Genomic DNA, 21,896 nt, shown 5'->3' with positions numbered 1-21,896 from the left:
TGTGAACAGACCTTAAAAACATTGCAGCAGTGAGCCAGAAAATTTCATTTTTAGAATTACTTCAGAGGAAGACAAGTAAGATGGGTGATTTTATTTGTTATGAAATGTGTTCTTACTGCAATTAGCTCAAATGACCAGCTTGAAGAAGAAAAATAAATTGTGTGTCTGAAAACAGAAAAAAATGTCCTTTGTTGTTTGTCCCTATTTTAGCAAATTTATGATGATTTGTCATACACTGAGGAGCTAGAGTTACCATGGCAAAACAGAGAGGTATGCTGTTAAATTAAAGTGAGATATTTGGTTGGAAAAGAATGAGTGATATTCAAGCTATAGATAGAGTTTTGAACTATGCTTGTACTGATCATTATGTATGTGTTTTTAATACATATATATATATATATAATGCATATTCTGGTCTCATTGTTGCATCCAAAATATTATCTTAATGTGAACTTAAAATTTTAATCTCATGGTCTCTCCCATATTATGTACTGTGATTAAACACTAGGAAATAAATGATGTGTCCTATCATTAGTGTAGAATAACATTTTCTTTTTTGAAGCAAACAAGCTCTCCATAACTTCAAAAAAAAAAAACCAAAAAAAAACCAAAAAAAAAACCACCCTTTCTAAGTGTTACAAATAATCATTAATAAGTGAACCTTTCCGTGTTGTGTTTCAATTATTCATTGCAAGGTACAGTTGTGAATCCATCTGTGATCTGTGATTTGTAAAGATGCAGTACACACAAAACTTTCCTTCTGTTTCTTCAGTCAAGAAAGGAAAAAGCAACACATTTGTCATATGGTGTTTAAAAAAGCACCAAGAGTTATGCCTACAAGTACATGGCTGGATTTCAATTTTGCTTTCTCTTGTGAGAGTACAGATATAAAATATAGATATGCATTTAAGAAAAGAAGTCCCCACAAGTAGCACTTCAATTTTTGAGACAATATCAGCAATATATCTTATGTGAGATAATTTAAGAACTTTAGAACTCTTTAACTACTTTGTGGCTTTTTCTGCCTTCCATTTGTGACTGATTTTCATCCATCAAAAAAAATATATACATATTCTCTTCTCTTAGAAGCTCTGTGGGAGCCAGTGATGACTGCTCAACATTCAACCCATGAGGATAATGAAGATAAAGTCAACCTCAAAATACATAATCTCCAGATAGATTTATTTTCATTGCACGTATAGGTTGATTATGTAGCTTTCTTCAAACACAACCTAATATCTACTTTCTGTGGAGAAAAAAAATAAATAAAATATCGCCATGTAATAAAATGACTACTGCTGATAATTAATGCCAGTCAAATTAAGAGCAACATAGATTGAGGGTTGGGTCTTCATTGGCCTGATTCAGAGTTACCTTAAAAGCTGAAAACAATGATTACTGCATTTTTGCTTAATTTTATTTAAAAGTAGATCATTAAGGATGTATGGAGGAGATAACCACGATGACATCTGTGCTTTATTTTCAGCAATACTCTGACAGTATTTTCCAAAATGGACCTAAGATTGTTAGCAGTCTCCTGTTTTAAGAAATATGGATTACTGACACAGATGTCAGTAGTCTTTTCAATCTCTTCCAGTTTTATAGGTTTACTACTTTTTGCCTGCAGGCTCAGCCTGACAGAAATATATTTTGATTTTCCAGTAACATATTCCACTTTGTGAGTCCCCATCTGCAGTTTCAAGAGCTGTAGGAAGCCAACTTTTGCTGAAAGGAACAGGTCAGCATTGAAAGCTAAAGATATTAGTATCCAGAAAACTTGCCCTTGCAAGGCAAGCACAGAAAGAACTTATGGATCTTTTTACCTGAAAAAATATATATATAAATATCTGAATTTTTTTTTTTTTGACCAATTATGGGAAAATAAAACAAATACCCTTTTCCCCCGTCTTCCTAATAAGGAAATCCTCAAATATTTCCCATCAAATACTCTGGGTACCAGAGTGTTCACTTTCAGAGTTCACCTTCAGATAGCCTTTTCCTCAAATCCCAGTCTCACCTTCAGCTTCGTTATTTTTTGTCTTGGTGTATTCAATGAATCTTGTGGGAATTATGAATCATCAATCTATGTTTCCCATCTGTGAACCTGTGTGATGGCGGGGAAGCTTTTATCTTATTTGCATTGTAAATACCATGCTAGCCTATTTGCTGGTACAATAATAATGAAGAAACTGTGCTATCATCCACTGTGATCATGAATTGAGTTTCACTGGTTATAAAGCCAGATGTAGTGTTTACCATTTCTTCCTGTTGTACTGGGTCTGGCTGGGATGGAGTTAAATTTCCCTGCAGCAGTCCATACAGTGCTGTGCTCTGCACTTGTAACAAGAACAACATTGGTGTCACACCAGTGTTTTGTCTGTTGTTGAGCAATGCTGGCACAGCATCAAGACCCTCTACAACGCCCCCGCAAAGCCAGCAGGCTGGGAGTGGGCAAGAGGTGGGGAGGGGACATCACCAGGGCAGCTGACCTAAACCAACCAAAAGGATATTCCATACAATATGATGTCACACTCAGCAATAAAACCTGGTCTGGCAGGGTGTGCTCCCAGAAAACCACTATGTGTATTGAGGCCCTGCTTCCCAGGATGCTGAAGATCTCTCATTGATGGAAAGTAAATATTTTTTTTTCCCTCTCTTTTTGCTTCCATGTGGCCTTTGCTTGTTTTTTTGTTTGTTTTTTTTTTTTTTTTTTTCCCTCTTCCTTTTCCCTTTAATTAAATTATCCTTATCTCAACCCATTAACTTTTTATTAGCATTTTTATATATATATATATATGTATATATATATATATATATATATATTTTTTAATTTTTTATTCATAAAATCTGAACCAGATTTTGGGCACATGTAAATTACTCCTTCTATTATATGGTAGTATATATAATGTCTATGACACTGAAATATTTATCTGAAAATGCTATGTAATCACATTTTTTAAAAAAGAAACTACAACTATGGAATACCATATGCAGAAGTAAAGTCTAATATGGATGCGGATAGATGAATGGCAACAAACTTCAACATAAATAATTAATCTGCGTATTTTAAGTGCATTGGTTACATGCATGCAAATATAGTCTAAGAGCCCTACAGTTTAAATTTATTGTCCTGGATAGCTAATGAATATATTAGTCCTTTCCTTTCTATTGCATAATTGAGCAATTCAGGCATTTAATTCCTGCTTCTAGTTAAATCAGTAATTTTAATTGCAAAGTAATTAATTGAACAGTGTAAGTACTTTTCAGCTCTAATTAATGCGGATGTATGGATTACGTGGTATATTGTACCAATACATCTTTTTTAATGTTTTTTTTAGGTTCTCATCCTCTATTCAGTGCTATGAATGGGAGCTTCTGGATGCTGTTTTGTTTCTTCAACATCAGGTTAGAGCTCTAGGAAGTGATACTATAGCAAATTTATCAAAGGATACATATGAACATGCTTAACAAGATAAAGTTGTTTTTACTAAACGAGACCTGACATTGTATATTTCTGCAAACAGCTGTTAAAATTTCAGATAAAATGGAGTGTAATAATCAGGCTGGTTTTGACTAATACATTATGTTATCCTCTCCAATACATATTAGATAGTCATAGCATTTTTATTGGATGAACTACTCTACTCTCCTCTTGGGCTGAGGGATTTATTTTTTTTTTCTCAGTTTACTACTTAAATAAGGATTATTAACATGTCTTCTGCTAGTCTTGATGGTTATGTGAAAAAGGCCATATTTAAGATTAATAACTAGTGTCTGCCCCTATTGCCAGTAGTCTATAAACTTTTAAATATTCCTCCATTCTAACTCTACTGGAAATATTTGTGCTTGCATGTGCCAATCATTATACACTGGCCTCTATGTATGAGTAGGGAGAAGGTGAACAGCAATGTCTGGTGCTTACATTTCCCCCCTTAAGTAATCTTGTTGTCTCCAAACTTCTCCCCACTTGGAAAGTGTTGGTACCACACTGTTTCTAGTATTACGTTTTACCAATAGGAAAGACATCTGTTTCAGAGATGCTTATACCAAAGAAAAGGGAGGCTGCTGTCAATAAAAATAGAGAATCCATAGACCAATGAGATTGCTTACTGTCTCAACAGAGCTCCATTGTATTTTTTACATGGCATAAGTCTGCCTGCTTTTTTATTATTGTCTTTATATACTGAGGTATGTCAGTGTTTTAACACTAATTTACAGAGGATAGGACTTGAGGTGGGCTTTGATCATTTGTTCCTATATTTGCTGATATCAAGGATGCTATGACCCTGACTGTGGCTTTTGGATGCTACATTTGCGTAGATAACTGAGCTTGTTACTATCTCATCACCATCTCTGTTGGGCACACTTTCATAAAATAATAGTTACAAAACTAGATCTGCAAGAAAACATGTAGGTATCTTGCAAAGGCTGTGATGACATTGTTTCCTATGAGGGGAGAAACCAAAGTAATTTTGAGTAGATGGCAAATACCTCTGTCTCCTTTTAATCATTTATATGCAGTGGAGAGCTGTTCAGATTGTGATTATTAGTAATGCTGAAATTTGTAGTTCAGAAACTTTCTTACAGTATGTAGATAACTGCAGATACTTTTCAGCATAATTTCTTTTCCAAAAAGAAACGGAGAAACCAAAAGAGAAGTTTACCAGAGGGAAAAAAAAATAAATAAAATAGTAATAAAAAAATCCACCTGGTTATTTTCTTTAAAAGAGAATCCTGGTGTACTTAAATCTCTTTCACTGTGCTTAAAGTGAGTTACTTTCAGATTTTCTGTGGTGGGCACATAACATAGGCTTCTGTAAACCAAAGCCCTGAGTCATAAACTGTGTCTTAATGGAGAAATTTCTGTGGCTTCACAGGAGCTTATTCACTTTTCTTGGTAAGAATGAGGTCAAGTTTTACACTAATGAATTCAGATGGTCCAGGGAAAGAACATATTTCCGGAATATTTTTTTTCCTGCACTCCCAATCCCAATTTCTTAAGGACATAGCTATTCTTATCCTCTTACGCTACTTTTGATGCTGTATTTACTGATTCATCTGGCTTTGTTTCTGTACTTAACATCATGTTCTTGATACAAGACATATGTAACAAGGAGGTGGAAATAAGTATTAGTCTACCAAACTGTGAACACAGGTGTTCAGAAGTCTTCCTCTCTTGATTAGAATTTCAGGCCAGCTAAGCCATTTGTTCCCCATTTTCTTCATTTTTAAATTGTTGCCTTTTTCTAGATTATTAGCCTCAATATTATTATTATTATTTTAAATATAAATAATAACTGATATTATTTTTAATTGACTATCGGTGTCAAACTGAACTTATTATAACCTAGTCAGTGGTTTTTGAGGTTGATTAGAAACATCAATATTTCCTGTACAGAATATTGAAAATTATTCTTTCCTTCAATTCAAAAGTACCACTTTATGTCCTTTTCTTTCTTCATTGAATGCAAAACAATGACAGGATATAAAATCTTGGAAAAAGAATTATCCTGAAACTCTATTAAAATGTGTATTCATCAGCAGTTATTTTTCAGGAATAAGAACACAGAATAACATGCATTTTAGAATGCTATAAAACCAAACCAACCAACCAAACAACCCCCCCCCTCCAAACCAACGTTTTATAAATCTGTGTTTATGTGTAAGTGTGTTCACCTATTTTCCTGTAGTGTTGTACTAATACATTGTAAATTATAGAATCATAAAGGTTGGAAAAGACATCCAAGACAATCTGGACCAACCATCACCCTACTACCAATATAACCTATTAAACCATGTCCCTAAGCACCAGGTCCAACCTCTCCTTAAACACCCAGAGACAGTGGCACCACCATGTCCCGGGGCAACCTGTTCCAATGCCTGACTACTCTTTCTGAGCAGAAACGTCTCCTAATTTCCAACCTAAACATCCCCTGTTGCATCTCAAGGCCATACCCTCTACTCCTATCACTAGCTGTCTGTGAGAAGAGGCCGACTCTAAGCTGCCCACAACTTGTTTTCAGGTAGAGAGCAATAAGGTCTCCCCTGAGCCTCCTCTTCTCCAGACTAAACACACCCAGTTCCCTCAGGTGCTCCTCAAAAGACCTGTCTTCCAGACCCCTCACCAGCTCCTTAGACCTTCTCTGGATAGCTTCCAGGGCCTCAACGTCCTTCTTGTAGTGAGGTACCCAAAACTGAACATAGTACTTGAGGTGTGGCCTCACCAGAGCACAATACAAGGGGATGATCACCCCCCTGATCCTGCTGACTACACTATTCCTGATACAAGCCAGGATGCTGTCAGCCATTCTGGCCACCTGGGCTCACTGCTGGCTCATGTTCAGGCAAGCGTCAACCAACACTCTCATATCCTTTTCCTCTGCACAGCTTTCCAGCCACTCTGCCCCAAGCCTGTAGGGTTGCATGGGGTTGTTGTGGCCAAAGTGCAGGACCTGACAAAGTCATATTGAACCTCATCCCACTGGCCTCTTCCCATTGATCCAACCTGTCCAGGTCCCTCTGCAGGGCCTTCCTTCCCTCTGGCAGATTGACACTTCCCCTCAACTTGGTGTCGTCTGCAAACTTACTGAGGGTGCACTCAATTCCCTCATCCAAATCATCAATAAAGATAAGAAAGAGGATGGGCCCCAGCACCAACCCCTGGGGAATTCCACTTGTGACCGGTCGCCAGCTGAATTTCACTCTGTTCACCACCAGTCTCTGGGCCTGGTCATCCAGCCAGTTTTTAACCCAGCAAAATGTGTGTGTACCCGTCCAAGCCATGGAATACCAGCTTCTCCAAGAGAATACTGTGGGATACCCACTTGCCAAGGCAGACGCATTCTTCAGCAGAGCTGGGGATTGGGACAGGCAGGGCTTTTTTTTTGGCATCAAGGCCACTTCAGGCACCCGAAGGAGCTGCCAGGGTCAGGCAGCCCTCACGAGGGAGGCTAGTGAGTCATAGGAGCAGCCAGCAGCGCCCCTCTAGGTTGATGTTCAAAAGCTGCCCCTAGGGAGCGGGAGCTACCAGAGCATGGCAAACAGGATGGTCAAACAGGGTGGGGTGTGTCAGAAGGGCGGGGCGCGGCAGTTTGCGCAAGCAGGGTGAGCAGGGAGGGACCCCTGCCCATAAGTACAAATCCTCTAACGGCTGCATTCCACTAGCTAGGCTGCAGTGGTCTACACCAGACAGAGGTGTGGCTCTCCCTAGGAAGTTTCTATCCACCCAGACTGACTGCCCACTCAAAAGTGCAATAGTTCAGCTCTCCGGATGCAGGGAGTGCCTGAGCCTGTTGCTGCCCTCTGAGGGCGGCAGTGACACCGTGTGTGTGAGGTGCAAGCAGGTGGATGACCGGGTCAGCCTGGTGGCAGAGCTCAAGGAGGAGGTAGAGAGGTTGAGGACTATCAGGGAGTGTGAGCGGGAGATAGACTGGTGGAGCAACTCCCTGCCAGGCCTGAAGGAGAGGGCATGGACCCCCTGCCCTGTCGCAGTGGGGCTGAGGGAGGGGACCTGGGAGTTGAGGAGGACTGGAGACAGGTCCCTGCTCGATCTCGCAAGCAATGTTGCCCCCGACCAGCCCTACCTTCCCAGGTGCCCTTACCTAACAGATTTGAGGCCCTGGAGCTTAAAAGATCAGTGGGTGAGGTTGAGGTAGAAAGTGTACCCAGGAGGATGCCTAGGGCAAGGAAGTCAATTCCACGCCTCAGGACTGCCTTAACCAAGAAAGATAGAAGGGTGATTGTTGTAGGCAACTCCCTTCTCAGGGGAACAGGGGGACCTATTTGTCGGCCTGACCCTCCCCATAGGGAAGTCTTCTGCCTCCCTGGGGCCAGGGTCAGGGACATTGCCAGAAGGCTTCCCAACCTTGTTTGCCCCTCTGATTACTATCCTCTTTTGATAGTCCAGGCTGGCAGTGATGACATTGAAGAGAGAAGCCTGAAGGCTATCAAACAGGACTTTAGGGGACTGGGACAGTTAGTAGATGGAGCGGGAGTACAGGTGGTGTTTTTGTCCATCCCTACAGTGGCAGGGAAGGGTACAGAGAGGACACAGAAAGCCCACCTGATAAACACATGGCTCAGAGGCTGGTGCCAACACAGAAATTTTGTGTTATTTTGACCATGGGGTGCTTTACTCGACACCCGGCCTGATGGCTGCAGACAGGTTCCACCTATCTCTAAGGGGAAAACGGATCCTAGCCCAGGAGCTGGCAGGGCTCATTGAGGGGGCTTTAAACTAGGTAAGAAGGGGGACAGGGCTGAAATAAAGCTTGTTGGAGGTGTGCTGGGGGAATAATGGCTAGGCCAGAGGAGAAGGCAGTGCATCTACACTAATGCATGCAGCATGGGTAACAAACAAGAGGAGCTGCCACATCATGCAGCAGGCAGGCTATGACTTGGTTGCCATCACGGAAACGCGGTGGGACCACTCTTATGACTGGAGTGCTGCAATGTCTGGCTATAGGCTCTTCAGAAGGGACAGGCAGCACAGAAGGGGTGGTGGTGTGGCTCTCTATATCAGAGAGTTTTTTGAAGTCATGGAACTTGAGGCTGGGAATGATAAGGTTGAGTCCCTATGGGTTAGGATCAGCGGGAAGGCCAACAAGGCAAGCATCCTGGTGGGGGTCTGTTATAGACCGCCGAACCAGGATGAGGAGACGGATGAGGAGTTCTACAGGCAGCTGGCAGAAGTTGCAAAATCATCAGCACTTGTTCTTGTGGGGGACTTCAACTTCCCAGACATATCCTGGAAGCACAACACAACCCAGAGAAAGCAGTCTAGGAGGTTTCTGGAGAGCGTGGAAGATAACTTCCTGACGCAGCTGGTTAGTGAGCCTACCAGGGGAGGTGCCCCGCTAGACCTGCTGTTCACAAAGAAAGAAGGACTGGTGGGAGATGTGGTCCTCGGGAGCTGTCTTGGGCAGAGTGACCATGAGATGGTAGACTTATCTATTCTTGGTGAAGTCAGGAGAGGGATTAGTAAAACCGCAGTCTTGGACTTCCATAGGGCTGACTTTGAACTGTTCAGGACACTGGTTGGCAGAGTCCCTTGGGAGGTGGTTCTGAAGGGCAGAGGAGTCCAGGAAGTCTGGGCACTCTTTAAGAAGGAAATCTTAATGGCTCAGGAGTGGTCTGTCCCCACGTGCCCAAAGACGAGCCAGCACGGAAGAAGACTGGCCTGGCTGAACAGAGAGTTGTGGCTTGAGCTTAGGAGAAAAAGAGGGTTTATAATCTTTGGAAAAGAGGGTGGGCCACTCAGGAGGACTATAAGGATGTTGCAAGGCTGTGCAGGGACAAAATTAGAAAGGCCAAAACTCATCTGGAGCTCAAACTGGCTACTGCTGTTACAGATAACAAAAAATGTTTTTATAAATACATTTGTAAATGTATTTTAGCACACTGAGCCAGCAGTGTGCTCAGGTGGTCAAGAAGGCCAACAGCATCCTGGCTTGTATAAGAAGCAGTGTGGCCTGCAGGGCTAGGGAAGTGATTGTCCCGCTGTACTCAGTTCTGGAAAGGCTGCACCTTGAGTAGTGTGTTCAGTTTTGGGCCCCTACAAGAAGGACATGGAAGTGCTCGAGAGAGTCCGGAGAAGGGCAATGAAGCTGGTGAGGGGTCTGGAGAACAAGGCTTACAAGGAGTTTCTGAGAGAGCTGTGATTGTTCATCCTGGAAAAGAGAGGGCTCAGGGGCAACCTTATTGCTCTCTATAGGTACCTTAAAGGAGGCTGTAGCGAGGTGGGGGTTGGTCTATTCTCCCACATGCCTGGTGACAGGAGGAGGGGAAATGGACTAAAGTTGTTCCAGGGAGGTTTAGGTTGGATATTAGGAAGAACTTCTTTACCGAAAGGGTTGTTAGGCCTTGGAATGGGCTGCCCAGGGAAGTGGTTGGGTTACCATCCCTGGGTGTCTTTAAAAGACGTTTAGATGTAGAGCTTAGTGATATGGTTTAGTGGAGGACTGGTTAGTGTTAGGTCAGAGGTTGGACTTGATGATCTTGGAGGTCTATTCCAACCTAGAAGATTCTGTGATTCTGTGTGACCATGTCAAAGACTTTACTGAAGCCTAGGTAGACTACATCAACAGCCTTTCCCTTATCCACCAGGCAGGTTACCTGGTCATAGAAGGAGATGAGGTTGGTCAGGCAGGACTTTTATAAGCACATGCTGGCTGGTCCTGATCCCCTGGTTGTCCCACATATGCTGCTTGATTGCATTTAAGATGTCCTTTTCCACCACCCTTCCTGGCACTGAGGTCAGACTGACAGGCCTGTAGTTCCCCGGGTCCTGCTTATGACCCTTCTTATAGATGGGCATCACATTAACAAATCTCCAGTTATGTGGGACCTCTCTGGATTACCATGACCGCTAATAGATGATGGAAAGTGGCCCAGCAATCCCATCCACCAACTCCCTCAGCACCCTTGGGTGGATCCTGTCTGGCCCTGTGGACTTGTGATGGCCCAGGTGGAGCAGAAAGTCCCTAACTGTTTCCACCTGAATTGTGTGGGGGTTCTTCTGCTCCCCATCCCAGACTTCCAGGTCGGGAGACTGTGTAGTCCAAGAATAAGTGGTCTGGCTAGTAAAAATAGATGTAAAGAAGGCATTTAGAACCTCAGCCTTTTCCTTATCCTCAGTAGTCTTGTTCCTCCCCTGCATCCTGTAAAGGATGGAGATTCTCCTTGGTCCTCCTCTTGCCATTAGTATCTTTATAAAAACATTTTTTTTGGTATCCTTAACCATAGTGACCAGACCAAGTTTGTACTGGGTTTGGTCTTCCTGATTTTCTTTCTGCGTATGCTAGCAACTTGTACTCTCCCCAAGTTGCCTGCCCCTTCTTCCACTGGACATAAACTCTCTTTTTCTCCCAGATGCTCAGCAAAAGTTCCCTTTTCAGACATGTTGGTCTTCTTCCCCACCAACTCATCATATTTCCAGCATATGTCCACGAAGGTAAAGTCCCCCATGAGATCAGGTACTGGCAATTGAACGAAATTCCTCTGATGGAACCAGCCTCTTAGCCATGTATTGATCAGTTGGGCTTTCCAGGTTCGCTCACCATCCCTCTCCTCTACTGAAAGGATAGAGGAAAACACCACCCGCATTCTCACTCCATCCACTAACCACCCCAATCCCCTGAAGTCCCTTTTGATAGCCTTCAGGCTTCTCTCAGCAATTTCATTGCTTCCAGCCTTGAATTATCATTAAGAGGTAACAATCAGAGGGGTGAATAAGGCCGGGAAGCCTTCTGGTAATGTCCCTAACCCTGGCCCCAGGGAGGCAGCAGACGTCCCTACATGTAGGGTCTGTCTGACATATGGGGCCCTCTGTTCCCCTGAGAAGGGAGTCACTTGCAACCATTACCCTTCTTTCCTTCTTGGTGGAGGAAGACTTGAGGTGTGAGGTCGACTTCCTTGCCATAGGCAACCTTCTGTTTGGACTTTCCCCCACATCCTTACCACCCTGTCCCTCAAACTCCAGGGCCTCAAATCTATCGTGTAAGGGCACCTGAGGAGGTGAGGTGGGTAGGGAGGGGGCTCACTTGTGATGCCAAGCAGGAACCTGTTTCTATTCCTCTCCATCTCTCAGGATGCCTGGCGGGGGGTCCACCACTATTTGGAGTATATCGCTCCATTGCCTTTCTCTCAGGCGTGGCAGGGAGTTACTCCTTTAGTCTAACTCCTGCTCACACTCCTTGATAGTCCTTAATTTCTCCATCTTCTCCTTCAGCTCTGCCACCAGGCTGATCAGATCCTCCACCTGCTCGCACCTCATGCAGGTGGTATCTCTGCCACCCTCCATTGGCAGCAATAGGCTCAGGCATTCCCTGCTGCCAGAGACCTGAACAGCCGCATATTTGGGCAGGCAGGCAGTCTGGGTTGCCACAGTATTTCTGGCAAGCGCTCTACCACATGGAGGAGATCATGGCTGAGTGTGCTGTCTGGGAGGTAGCCAGTAGGAGATACAGTCTCCTGAGTCGGGAGGGATACTCTGCCTTCCCTGCTTGAACTGCCACCCCATGCCCTGTTTGCCCACCCTGTTTGCTGCACTCCTGGTCACTCACGCTCCCCAGGGACTGCCTTTGTATGGCAGAGGGGAGGCTTCTGGCTTCACCAATGCCTCATCAGCAGCCCTTGTGAGGGCTGTGGGGTCCTGATGGCTCCCTCGTCAGCCTCGAGTAGCCTCAAGGCAGAAAATTGCCTGTCCACTACAATTCCCCGCTCTGCTGCAGAACACGTCTTCCCTGAAGCCGATCAGACCAGAGTCTGTGAAATACGACTATTGTGTTTTCATTTGATTTAATATCATCTACAGCATTATTTTGCTACTACTCTACAAAGTTCACCGTTGAGAAGCCTCAGCAAAGTGGTTGTGCCCTGATTTGATGTCAAGTGCTATTGAAAGAATAATGGGAAATGATCTGCTGGTGACATCTGTTTTCTGTCTGTGGCAACCTTTTGCTGTTGTTTAACAGCAGTCTGGATTGCAGTTTAAAAGTATGCCAGAGCATCTACAAAGGTCTGAAGCTCTGTAGTGAAGGGGGGCTTCACAGTGAATTTTATGATACTCAATTCACAAAGTGAAAGACATTATTTTTCCTTTCTCTTTCCTGCTCCCCGTGCACACACTCTTTTCCCAGCTCTGGCAGTATACATGCTTGTAATTTGCTTTTCCACTGAAGATGGCATATACCTGCTTGATACAGGTGGTAGAAACTGCCTCCACAATTATATAATGTGACAGTGACAATGAATTGAAAATAAGGTTATTAATATTCAGAGAGTAAAAATTGCTGCCCTTCTATTTCCTTAAACTGGTGTAATTCCTTGGAACAATACAAACCTTTGTATTTATAGTAAAGAAATCATTTTTCTGTAAATTACAAGACTAAAAAGCCCCTCCCTCCAAAAAAAATATAGCTGGAATTGTCTCATGCAATCTTTCTATTTAATACCTGATATGAGACTGAAGTTTTGTAATCATATCTCACTTAACAGTATAATTAAGAAAGAGAGAGAGAGAGAGAGAGAGAGAAAGAGAAAGAGAAAAAGAAAGAGAAAGAGAAAGAGAAAGAGAGAATATACAATACTTTCTTTAAATATCTATTAAGAGAAATACAAAAGAAAAACAGATAGAAGGTCACGTATCTATTTGTGAAGGTGAAAATAGAAAAAAATATAAAAAGCATTGTGCTATATTTCTTTTCCGATCACAGTAGTAAATTTACTATGTGCCAACTTCTGAAATTGTTTGTGATAAGTAGCACAGCTTACTTTAAAAAAACAGCCCAGCTATGCAGCCCCAGTTTCTCATTGAACTATAGCCTGCTGAAAACTCTGAAAATCAGGGCAATGCTGTCAGTGCATGGCTTCTTGGATCTAACCTTCATTCTTAGGCTTTTATAATTTTATTTTTATTTTTTTTTAGGGGGGTGGGGAGGAAGGGAAGGGGAATGGGGACAAGGGAGCTGTTCTAAAACCTTTGTATTTCGTTTACTGTATCTGTGAAAGCAAGCTTGGACAGAATACAAGAGAAATTAGATTTTTATTTATAAAAATATGCAAAGAGAGAACAGCCTTAATTCTTGGGATCCGTTCTTGTCCAGAACTGGTTAAAGCTGAAGACTATGCTGTTGCAAACATGGGCGTTCTATACATCATTTGTGTCTGTAGTAGAACTAGTGATACAAAAGAATCACCTTATCATGTGTTGTTAACTGGGGCACATTACAAATCAATAAAAACTGAAGAGCGTGGAATAAGTATGCACAGAGGAATATGTACATATATGGGCTCTGCTGAAGAGGAAAAAAGGTCATGAATGGAAATAAGAAAGTAAAAATATGGGATGGAAAATATAGCACTGGCAAAAATGAACTTCATGAATTACAATTAGCCAACAAAAGGCAGTACAGGGCACACCTGTGAAGCCAGTGGAAAGTGAAACTTCATTGATTTCACAAATGCAGCTTCAAGCTCACAGAACATAAATTAATCATGTGTTGCACCGCAACCAATTTAGTAGAAAATTGGGTTTGCATTACCCTTATGAAGTTATGTGAGAACTCCATAGTATTGGAATGGATATCAGAAAAAAATTAGCACATCAACTCTTTCTGAGAAGAACACAAGATACGTTGATCAAAGCATAAGTATTGTGGAAGCTAAAGTCAATATTTTTCTCTGTATTTGTGGAGTTAAGAAAGATGCAATATTCTTAAATAACAACACAATGTATCATAGTATATAGACAATGTATCACTGTCTTAGTGACTTTTGATACTTCTGTGTTTTTTTTTTTCCTGTTGCTCAGGATATTAAACAGAAGGCAAATTATTTGTAAAATATTAGTGTTTGACCATTGTGTATCACCACCCTCTGAGTGAAGAATTTCCTCCTAACATCTCTCTCTCCATCTAATCTCAGCCTTTAAGAAAGGCTGAAAGAGCTAGGGAAGTTCAGCCTGAAGTAGTGAAGGCCCAAGGGAGACCTCATTTCAGTCCTTCAGTACTCAAAGAAGGCTTATGAAAAAGGTGGGGAGTGACTTTTTACTCAGGCAGATGATGATAGGATAAGGGGGAGTGGTTTTAAACTAAAAGAGGGGAGATTTAGATTAGATTTTAGGAGGAAATTCTTCAATTTTAAGTGCCTCCAGTGATGTTCCAGTGTATCCAGTGGTGAGGCTCTGTAACAGGTTGCCCAGAGAAGTTGGTTGTAGATGCCCCATCCCTGGAAGTGTTCCAGACCAGATTGGATGAGGCCCTGGGAAACCTGATCTAGTGACTGGCATCCCTGCCCATGGCAGAGGGGTTGAAACTAGATGATCTTTAATGGCCCTTCCAACCTATTTTATAATTCTATGATCTTTAATAAAAGATTGATGATGTGGTACATCCAAAGGGTTTTCACTAACGATCTTATTTAGATTGTTCATTCAAATATTATTGTAAGATTTACTTTGTCCATCTGTTTACTTCTCTGAGATATTTTTGGTTTTGTCTTTTTTATTACTTTCATGTTTTGAAATTGTAAGATGATTCAGCCTTGGAATCTGATCTGATATCTATATATAATCTATATATGAAAATAGTAACCTTCTGAGGAATTTTAGCGTTTCCTAAGATTTCTGAAGTTTAATGTCTGGTTGCCTAGTGACTATATATGTCATATAATATGTGAATATTGATATTATTGTGTATCACTGTAAACTTCATGATATTTTGTCCCTTCTCTCCCCTTCCCTCCCCTCCCGTTTCCTTCCCTGTACAGGAAGAAAAAGGACAATTTTAAGATCTGGATTTTTTTTGTTGTTATTGTTATTGTTTTTGTTTGTTTGTTTGTTTTTCCCAACTGGGAAAGTGCATGTAGAACTTGTATTATCTCATTTTTGTTACCAAATAGGCTGAACGATGGGTCCACTAGTTTTCTGTGGTTGGGCAGTCCGTAAAGAGTAATAGCTTAGTTACTGTACAGGTTTCAGTATAAAATTCCATTGCTATAGGATAGATATTGCAGTGAGACATCTCTAATCACAGTACCTGTAGATATAAAAAAATATTATTTTGTATTCAGGTTGAGAGGTATTTATTTATTTATTTATTTATTTATGGTTGCACAGAAAACCTCCACTGCTGTTTACAGGACCTGAAGCATTCTTTTAAATTAGAGTAACTGACATAAAGGAACTTACTTCAGCTGTAGGCACGTAAATTGAATGGGAAAGAAACAAGCATTCTTGGCAAGAATCACGCTTCGTGTAGAATTTCCTCATTACTTTGTCTTGTAGTATATCCTGACTCTGTCATCTCAGTAGAGCAAAAAGAAAGAAAAAGAGCATTTCTCTTGCTATGAGTTAATTTTGTAGCATGGAGATTCAACAGGGTTTTTGTTTGTTTGTTTGTTTTTCTTAAGCCTAGGTTTATCAAAACTGAATGTTCTCCTCAAATGTAATTTCTAGACTAGTTAGATTTAAAAAAATCATACAAAGGTTTCAAGGAGTCTACTATTTGTGTTTCAAAATATCATTGCTGGATCAAGGTAACAGTAGCTTATGGTAGATACATCACTTTGGTTTTGTTTTACTGCTCTTTTAGGGTCTTCTAATATTATAAACTTTATTATAGTTCAGTTACTAGTGTTTTCATTGCAAATTGAATATAGTCAAACTAATATAAGAATCCACTACTCTCTGACCATTTTTTTCCATATATTCTACACGGAGGGATGGGGGTGGGGGTGTAATGTTTAATATCATATTTCTTTATTGGAAGATATTTGATATTATACAAGATTTTGGTTTGAAAAGTGATACAACAATGTACTGAACTCAGTATACAAGCACAGTATAGTGACTGCAATATACATGTGGATCATAGCACAAATATATTCCTATGACCAGTCTTTGTATGATCACCGTTGTGAGCTTACATTTTCTTTTTCTCACTTTTCAATCACAGAATGGCTGAGGATGGAAGAGACCTCTGAAGATCTTCTAGTTCCCTGCCAAGCAGGATCACCCAGGGCACATTGCACATGATGGCATCCAGGTGGGTTTTGAGTAGCTCCACAGAAGTTGACTCCATAGCGCCTCTGTTCCAGTGCTCTGTCAACCTCACAGGAAAGAAGTGCCCCCTCACATTCAGTCAGAACTTCCCGTGCTTCAGTTTGTGCCCATTGCTTCTCATTGTCTCACTGGGCACAACTGAAAAGAGGCTGTCTCCATCCTCTTGACAACTTCCCCTCACATATTTATACACATTAATGAGATCTCCCCTCAGTCTTCTCTTTTACAGGCTAAACAGGCTCAGTCCTCTCAGCCTGTGCTCGTACGACAGGAGCTGCATTCCTCTCATCATCTTCGTAGCTCTCCTCTGAACTTGCTCCAGTAGCTCCGTGCCCCACTTGTACTGAGAAGCCCAGAACTGGACGCAATACTCCAGGTGTGGCCTCGTCAGGGCTGAGTAAAGGGGGAGGATCACCTCTGTTGGCAACACTCTTCTGAATGCAATAGTGTTTTTTGTTGTTGTTTGATTTGTTGTTGTTGTTTGTTGGTGTTGGTGGTTTTTATCACTAGAATAATTTCCTTATGTATTTCCCATTTAGGCTTGATCTGATTAGAAATGTCTTAGAAGATTAAGTGTGAAAAGGCAAATGAAGTGGGTTTAGGAGTATGAGTGCACAGTGTTTTGCCTATGAAAGAATAACATAAATAGAGATGTGAATAAATGGGTAACATTGTTTTCACTGCATACAAATTCCACTGAACAGTTAATGAACATCACTAGCTTCTGCTATAGCTGAGGGAATTAAAGAATGCACAGTAAAATGATGGGGCACTCAGCACCTGTCTGGCGTGCACAGGAAGTGAAGTAGCAAACAAAGCACATTTTGCCACTTTGAAATCATATGTCACATACATGCTTGCCTGAGCAGAGGAAACTTTTTATAGGTATGTGTGTCTTACTAATTATTTATGTCCTTCATCAAACATTTAGTGCATTTAGCTATGGTGAATGTACAGTTCAGCACATTTGACCACTGATTTTCTTCTTATATTTATTTAATAATCTTTTCAATAAAAGTAGCTGAATTCTGTAAATGAAATCATCACTCCAAAGAAGTCAGTGGAGTTGAGAATTTACTGCTGGCTTCTTGAATTGCTGCCCTGTGTTTTGAGTAAGTGTAGTTCAGAATAAAGCTATGGGATACTGCTAGTTTATATCTTCCAGGTACTAAACAGAAAAACAAACATACATGATATAATTGTTTGCATCCTAAGCATGGTACTTGATACTTAGTCTAAACATTTTAAAATGTGAAGTTCAAGTGAGGATGGGAGGCTTTTTCTTCATTCCTTCCAATCCTTCTGAAGAAATTGCAAACACTTTTTCTAACATAAAAGTTGGGTGATAATTCTTATTTTACCTGTAATAATTTCATTTGTGACTCTCTCTTCGTTGCATTATCAGGCTGCTCTTTTCAATATGTGCTTTCACAGCAATCACCAGCTTTTGAATTCTACTCTTCTGAGCAATGCTGTTGAAAACACAATGAAATACATTGTACAAGAGGAAGGAATTTGCTTTGGAAGAGATGCAAACATATATGTGGACTATTCTTCAAACAGCAATCATTAGAGTAAATAATTAAAAGTGAAAAAATAATTATTAAAATTATTAAAAATTATTATTCTCCACTGTTGTGGTTTAACCCTGGTAGGCAGCAAAGTACCACACAGCTGCTCACTCACTCTTATCCCAGGTGGGATGGGGGAGAGAATCAGAAAGGTAAAAGTACAAGAATTCATGGATTGAGATAAAGAATTTTACTAGGTAAAGCAAAAGCTGCATGCACAAGCAGAGCAAAACTGGATTCATTCACTACTTCCCATCAGCAGGCAGGTGTTCAGCCACTTACAGGAAAGCAGGGCTTAACACATAACTGTTTATTGGGAAGACAAAATTCCATCACTCCAAACATCTACCCCTTCATCTTTTTTTTACCCCAGCTTTTATTGCTGTGTATGACGTCACATGATATGTCTTTAGTCAGTGTGTGTCAGCTGTCCTGGCTGTGTCCTCCTTGTGCACCCCCATCATGACAGATGGGCCCTATGGAACAGTCCCATATTGAAGTAGTTCCTGTAGAACTGCAGACTGTGAGAAGCCTGTGTAGGATCACTTTGGGAAGGATGGCATCTCATGGGAGGAACCTCATGTTGGAGAAGGGGCAGAGAGTGACCATGAAGAAGCTGCAGATAATAAAGTGCTATGGAATGACTGCAACCCCTATTCCTCCTTCCCCTGTGCTGTCTGGAGGGAGGACATAGAAAAGGGTGGATGGTGGGGAAAGGTGTTTTCAGTTTACTTTTAATTTCTCACTGCTCTAGTCTGCAAGTGATACACAATAATTTATATTAATAACCCTATGCTGAGACTGTTTTGCCTGTAATGGTAATTGGTGAGTGATCTCCCTGTCCTTATATTTACCCTTTATCCCTCTTTCATCATGTTTGTTCCCCTTCTTCCTTTGAGGAGATGGAGTGAGAGGGCAGTTGTGGTGTTCAGCTGCCCATCAGGGTGAAACCAACACATAATTTATCTTGGTGGACTTCATGATACCTAAAACAAATTACCTTAAAAATTCTACAAGAGCTATGTGATGTTTAAAAAACTTTAGGTCTTAGTGGAGAATTCTGTACTCTCAGAAAACATCCTCAACAATAGATACCTTGAATGTTGCATATAGATGTAAATACACTGAAGCATTTCTTCACTTGTTGAGATCTAAAATTTTGGATTTGATGAAACCACACACACACAGTGGGATGGGGTAGAGAATCTTGAAAAAAAAAATTAAACTCAAGTTTTGAGATATTGACAGTTTAATAAGACAGAAAAGGAAGGGGAAATAACAACAACAATAATAAAAATGCATGTATATAAACAAAACAAGTGATGCACAATGCAGTTACCACTCCTCTGACTGATGCCCAGCCACTCCCTGAGCAGAAGCCACTTCCCCACACTTGCCCAACTCCCTTCAGTTTATTGCTTAGCATGATGCCATAGGATATGGAATATCCCTTTGACCAATTTGGGTCAGCTGTTCTTGTTCTGTCCCCTCCCAGATTCTTGTGCACCCTCACCCTTCTCACTGGTAGGGCAGTATGACAAGCTAAAAAGTCCTTGACTTAATGAAAGCACTGCTCAGCAACAACTAAAACATTAGTGTGTTATCAACATTATTTTTCTGATAAATCCAAAAACATGGCACATACCAGCCCCTATGAATTAAAACAAGGACACCTTCATACCATACTACTTTTCTCTTACTTGAGGCTTAAAGAGTGGTAGAAATCTTTTGAGGTTTTATCAGCAGATACACATTATTGCATTAGTGAATCAGGTGAGATGTGATTTTATCTTTGGAAAATCATGAATTCTGTATGGCTTAATGAATAGATTTAATTGCAACAATTATTTCAGAAGTATATTAATAGATTTGGTATTTTTATTTGACTATTCTTTATCCATGTAATTTCACTGTGGAGATGCCTAGCTTTCTTATGTGTAATGCGAATATACCAACGTTAATTGTGAAGTTGCTCAGTTTGCTGCCTAATGAATTCATATGTTACTGCAGTATAGCTTGACCCAACCACTGTAGGATTACATAAACAAGATCTTTTTTAGAAGTGAGACGCCATATGTGAGGTGAAATGCCACTGTAGTGCTATATAATAACTGATTGAAAAAAAAAATTGTGCTGTTTGAGGACACTACCCCATGTCATAATGGATACCTCGTAACGATTGACAGTTAACTATTATTTTGGAACTAGCCATCACAAGAAGGGCTCTTGCAGGCTGTGGCTGGATCTGCATTACAGCTAAGGAAGGACAGAAGAAGCATCAATAAAGGATTGCATACAGAAATTAAAAGAGTCACAAGGGAAATTTTAGTTCCATTGCATAATAATGAAGGTGAGCACAAAGCAAAGAGCTGTAAGAAGCTGAAATATTAAAACCTTTACTGCTTCCCCTTTAACATAACATATAGCTATAATTAGACACAAAATAATCGTGCTGTGCCAGTATATCAGTTAGGTCTGCTAGGATCCATCCAGCCTGTATTTTATCTCCTTCTGGCCTGTGAGGGAAAAAAAAAAAAAAAAAGAACTGGGCAGACGCATCCCACACCCTTTCTTCACTGCATTCACCAGCTTCCAGATTGTTTTGAAGCCTCAAGAAGTTTACAGAGTAGTGAGAATTTCCTGTTGTTTTTTTTGTCTAATAAATGATAACAGGGCTGTTTTCCATGTTCAGTTGCTCATGTCTAGTAGTCCTTTGAACTCTATAAACTTCTGTCATTCAGTGTTGTGTTTTTACTCAGCTGGGCAGCTGAGCGACACCATTCTCTCACTCTACCACCTCAAAGGAAAAGGGGGAGAAAATATGATGGGCTCAGGGGTTGAGATAAGGACAGGAAGATCACTCAGCAATTATCGTCATGGGCAAAACAGACTCAGCATGGGGAGATTAATGTAATTTATTACCTATTACTAACAAGCCAGAGCAGGGAGAAACTCAAAAGAAACTAAAAATATCTTATCCCCATCCACCCTCTCCTATGTCCCTGCAAGTGGTGCAAAAAAAAAAAAAAGAAGAATAGGGGTGGTGGTCAGTCCCTAATGCTTTGTCTCGTCTGCTCCTTCACAGTCACTCTCTGCCCCTGCTCCACATGGGGTCCCTCCCATGGGATGCCATCCTTCCTGAACTGAGCCTGTGGGGGCTGCCCACAGGAAGCAGCTCTTCAAGAACTGCTCCAGTATGGATCTGTACCACAAAAAAATGTGGCTCTAGCTGGGGCATCTGAATCATCTAACTCATCAGTGGATGACACTTTACCCCAGAAAGATCTGGTGAAGGGAGAGGCTGCAGTGCAGACCTCAGACTGCAGGAAGTGCCTATAACTTTTTTCTGTGGCAGGAACAGACAGCAGACCTGTGTGCCAAAGGTGTGCCCAGATGGAGGACCTCCAGCACCAGGTGGCTGAGCTACAGGAGGTGGTGAGAAGGCTGCATGATGTCAGGGAGTCTAGGAAGGAGTTAGATAGCTGGTTCCAAGCACAGTCTGCATTGCACAGCCAAACAGCCAAAAACTCCCCCACCAGTACACACAGAAGAGAGGGAAGCCAACAACACAGAAGGATGGAAGCTTGCAATGGCAAGAACCAGCACAAGGAAGAGACTTCTTCAAAAGCCTGGGGTGCCATTGTGGAGCAGCTTCACTGCTCTGCAGACTGAGGAGGAAAGATCAGAAAAGACACCGAAGGCAGCCCAATCCTGTAAATCCAAACCCTGTATTGAAACCAGCATAACCAAGAAAAGGTGAAGGG

This window comes from Anas acuta, chromosome 2 (assembly GCF_963932015.1).
Source record: "Anas acuta chromosome 2, bAnaAcu1.1, whole genome shotgun sequence".
Taxonomy (NCBI): domain Eukaryota; kingdom Metazoa; phylum Chordata; class Aves; order Anseriformes; family Anatidae; genus Anas; species Anas acuta.
Note: the sequence above shows the minus strand (reverse complement) of the source record.